This window comes from Montipora capricornis, chromosome 1, assembly GCF_036669925.1.
Source record: "Montipora capricornis isolate CH-2021 chromosome 1, ASM3666992v2, whole genome shotgun sequence".
NCBI classification, from domain to species: Eukaryota; Metazoa; Cnidaria; class Anthozoa; order Scleractinia; family Acroporidae; genus Montipora; species Montipora capricornis.
Window position 1 is genome coordinate 45,392,391 of NC_090883.1, and position 5,347 is coordinate 45,397,737.

The window sequence follows — 5,347 nt, forward strand, 5'->3', positions numbered from 1 at the left end:
TTTCGGGGCCCCGTGCTACTTTCGATCCTAGGAGGGAGAGATTAATCGGCCCCTAAACCATACGCGACTAACCCCTTGACTACTCGTAGCTCCTCTATTACAACACAAAATAAGGGATGATCTATAGTTTGGAATTTTTTTCTTGCATTTTGCCATGTGGTAAGCACCTATGTTCGTACAGAGCGCATGCGTATTTGTGACATTTGTACACTCATTTCGCCATGTGGTAAGCGCATTTACCTATCACACGAGTGTACGTACAGAACGCATGCGTATTTGGGACATTTGTACACACATTTCGCCATGTGGTAAGCGCATTTACCTATCACACGAGTGTACGTACAGAACGCATGCGTATTTGGGACATTTGTACACACATTTCACCATGTGGTAAGCGCATTTACCTATCACACGAGTGTACGTACAGAACGCATGCGTATTTGGGACATTTGTACACACATTTCGCCATGTGGTAAGCGCATTTACCTATCACACGAGTGTACGTACAGAACGCATGCGTATTTGGGACATTTGTACACACATCTCACCATGTGGTAAGCGCATTTACCTATCGCACGAGTGTACGTACAGAACGCATGCGTATTTTTGACATTTGTGCACAAGCAAAAAAAAAAAAAAACTCTGTTCGGGGTCCCGTGCTGCTTTCGATCCTGGGAGAGAGAGATTAATCGGCCCCTAAACCACACGTGACTAACCCCTTGACCACTCGCAGCTCCTCTATTACAACACAAAATAAGGGATGATCTATAGTTTGGAATTTTTTTCTTGCATTTTGCCATGTGGTAAGCACCTATGTTCGTACAGAGCGCATGCGTATTTGTGACATTTGTACACACATTTCGCCATGTGGTAAGCGCATTTACCTATCACACGAGTGTACGTACAGAACGCATGCGTATTTGGGACATTTGTACACACATTTCGCCATGTGGTAAGCGCATTTACCTATCACACGAGTGTACGTACAGAACGCATGCGTATTTGGGACATTTGTACACACATTTCACCATGTGGTAAGCGCATTTACCTATCACACGAGTGTACGTACAGAACGCATGCGTATTTGGGACATTTGTACACACATTTCGCCATGTGGTAAGCGCATTTACCTATCACACGAGTGTACGTACAGAACGCATGCGTATTTGGGACATTTGTACACACATTTCACCATGTGGTAAGCGCATTTACCTATCGCACGAGTGTACGTACAGAACGCATGCGTATTTTTGACATTTGTGCACAAGCAAAAAAAAAAAAAAACTCTGTTCGGGGTCCCGTGCTACTTTCGATCCTAGGAGGGAGAGATTAATCGGCCCCTAAACCACACGCGACTAACCCCTTGACTACTCGTAGCTCCTCTATTACAACACATAAAATAAGGGATGATCTATAGTTTGGAATTTTTTTCTTGCATTTCGCCATGTGGTAAGCACCTATGTTCGTACAGAGCGCATGCGTATTTGTGACATTTGTACACACATTTCGCCATGTGGTAAGCGCATTTACCTATCACACGAGTGTACGTACAGAACGCATGCGTATTTGGGACATTTGTACACACATTTCGCCATGTGGTAAGCGCATTTACCTATCACACGAGTGTACGTACAGAACGCATGCGTATTTGGGACATTTGTACACACATTTCACCATGTGGTAAGCGCATTTACCTATCACACGAGTGTACGTACAGAACGCATGCGTATTTGGGACATTTGTACACACATTTCCCCATGTGGTAAGCGCATTTACCTATCACACGAGTGTACGTACAGAACGCATGCGTATTTGGGACATTTGTACACACATTTCACCATGTGGTAAGCGCATTTACCTATCGCACGAGTGTACGTACAGAACGCATGCGTATTTTTGACATTTGTGCACAAGCAAAAAAAAAAAAAAACTCTTTTCGGGGCCCCGTGCTACTTTCGATCCTAGGAGGGAGAGATTAATCGGCCCCTAAACCATACGCGACTAACCCCTTGACTACTCGTAGCTCCTCTATTACAACACATAAAATAAGGGATGATCTATAGTTTGGAATTTTTTTCTTGCATTTCGCCATGTGGTAAGCGCATTTACCTATCACACGAGTGTACGTACAGAACGCATGCGTATTTGTGACATTTGTACACACATTTCGCCATGTGGTAATCTCGAGATTATTCGTAGTGCTTCTAGTTCATAGTGCATTTTGGGTAATCCGGTCCAACGACATTAATGGATGTCCCGCCACAGAAACACATTCAAAATGGGACTAAGTCTGCAAGCACAACGCCAATCCCTGGTCTGAATCAATTTAACGCGTGGGAAATTGCCATTGTTTTCTTACTTTGGCGTTTTTTGGCCCGAGGGGCGCTTAGTTTTTAGGAGCTGTGCTTGCAAACTCTTAGCCCCACAGATCGACATCTGGCTCGAGCCGGACAAGGTTGCAAACTCGTCTTGCAACCTTCTCCACGCCTCTTAGTGCTTCAAGAGACGTCAAGACTTGCGGGCTTTGAGACTTAATGATGTGTTTCGGCCACCAGACGTCGTTATAGCCGCTGCTTATCTCAACGGCCGACCGATATGTGCCGCTTGATTGTTTTAGCCGCAAGTCTATCTGGGAGTCTTTTCCAGCTCACAGCAGAGCGCCGCTTTGAGCAGTACAAACTTGGTTTTCTTGGTCTTTGTTTTGGAAGGTGGAGGGTTGGATGCAGGCACGGTTTCGACGATTAAAAAAGCCAGCTTCATCTTATCTTAAATTCTTATCAGTGACACGAAATTGTCACGAATGTAAAACAAACAGTGAGTACAGAACTTTCTATTCCTATGTTTAATACTTGTATTTGTATTTTAACTGGTATTTACTTTTAGCTGTTTATTTTCAAAGATTTGATGGATTTTGGTCCCTGCCTTTTGTGAATTTTAATCTGATGTTTACTACAATAACAATAATTAATATTCTTTGTTACATTTGGTATTACAGTTATTTAGTTATAATGGGGAATAGAAGAGTAAACAAACAAAGAAATGTACAAGGGTACTGGCAACTTAAAATAACCAATAGGTTAAAAGTACTAGAAAGAAAAGAGCAATACCATACTTAGTGATCAATAATTATTGTACCAGGTATGTGAAATCAATGTTACGTAATATTGAAAGATAAAGCAAATAAAATATTGTGACAAAAAGTTGCAAAACCGAAATATTACCAGGGAAAAGAAACTGTAAATAAGTTTAACTAGAGTAAGTGTTATTTTGACAGAAGAGTGATGTATAATTCTGAATGTATCAATTTCTTGATCATTCATGCAGTCAGGAGTGAAATATACCATCCCTTCTTTTTTTCAAAACTTCATGAGCTTCTGTAACAACCTTTTTTCATTAAGTTCAGATCTGGAGCTCAAATTTCTTCTTCTATATAGCTCTAATTAATATGACTGTATCACTGTCAAGCAGATCACTTTCTTCTCACCATGGGTAATAGAGCATACCGTATCTACTCGAATAATAAGTATAGGCTTAATTGTATATAATTCCAGATTTAGATCTATTAAGAATTTTTGTAAAATAAGATATCTAATGTGGTACTAATTAACTCAGAAACTTAATTTTATAATTTATTCACTTGTACATTTATCTTCTTGATTTTTTATGTAGACTTGTCTACCTACTCTTTTTAGTTAGGACATGACCCACCTAGATTAGCATCTGCTATCTGTGGGTATGTCCAGGTTGTTAACAATACCTATTAGAAAAATAACGAACTGAACTCAACTGAACTGCAATTTGCTGCTCGACCATTAAATAAGACGCTGTAAGAGTCTAATGGCGACAAGTAAAATACTTTTCTGTTAATTAGATAGAAAGTAAATAAGCGCCTCCCTCAAATAAGTGCTGCCCCCAAATAAGCGATGCACTTGAGGCACAAAAAATTAAATAAATGCTGCGGCACTTATTCAAGTAAATACGATAAGTAATTGGTGAAACTCTTTTCTGATTCTTTTTCTCTTACTTGGTGTGTGATACCTTATGACAACCCTTATTTAGAACTACGCAAGGGGAGAGTGGTAGTGCAGTGGTGAACTACACAAGGGGAGAGTGGTAGTGCAGTGGTGAACTACACAAGGGGAGAGTGGTAGTGCAGTGGTGAACTACACAAGGGGAGAGTGGTAGTGCAGTGGTGAACTACACAAAGGGAGAGTGGTAGTGCAGTGGTGAACTACACAAGGGGAGAGTGGTAGTGCAGTAAAATAAGATGCTGTAATAGTCAAGTGGTGACAAGTAAAGTACTTTTCTGTTAATTAGATAGATAGTAAAAGGAAATGTTTCTATGTGGCACCCAATTTTGAATAAGCGCCGCCCTCAAATAAGCGCTGCCCCCAAATAAGGGATGTATTTGGGCACGAAAAATTAAATAAATGCTGCGGCACTTATTCAAGTAAATACAGTAAGTAATTGGTGAAACTATACTTTCACTTACTTGGTGTGTGATACCTTATGACAGCCCTTATTTAGAACAACACTTAATTATCTCACTTTTTCCTTTTAAATTATGTTACTTAGAATCAGGGTTTACCAAGGGGAGAGTGGTAGTGCAATGGTGAGGGCACTGGCCAGCCACCAATGTGACTCAGTGTCATATGTGGGTTGAGTTTGTTGGCTCTCTACTCTGCTCTGAGAGGTTTTTCTCCCGGGTACTCTGGTATTCCCCTCCATTCAAAACCCAGCCTATTATTTGATATGAGTTGATTTTATTTGATTTTTATACAGTGTCCTCAAGTAGTGCCCCTGCCCCATATACAGTTTACACTCCAACAAAGTTCTTTATTGTTATTCATTACCAAGGGATGCTGTAATTCAACCATACTGCCAGTAATAACGTGTGGCTGAGAGTAGAATGTCTCTTGCCATTCTTTTTTTTGGTCCTTAAAACAATAAGCAGCAACTTGTGCAAGGCAGAGTATCTATGGTTGGGAGTGATGTTGGTCTAAGCATATAGCGTTCAATGGTATTTGAAAAAGACATCTGTACTTTCACCATCTGGTTTGTCATGTTTTCTTCCAACCTTGTTCCCAGGGCCTCTCTTCTTCTCTCCGTGGGAATGAGGCTGGTTCTCTTGACTTTTCAACTCACTATTTTGTCTGATATATCTGTGCTGACAAACACTGTTAAAGAACACTTATCTCAGCCAAAGTAGAGGCATGCATCTTTATACACATTCTTGTGAGCTTATATAATTCCTCTTGTAGACTGAAAAGTAGCACCAAATTTTCTAAGTTCATCTCTTACATTCATCTTTAAGCCGGTTACACACGAGCAAGGTTTCATTGACAAG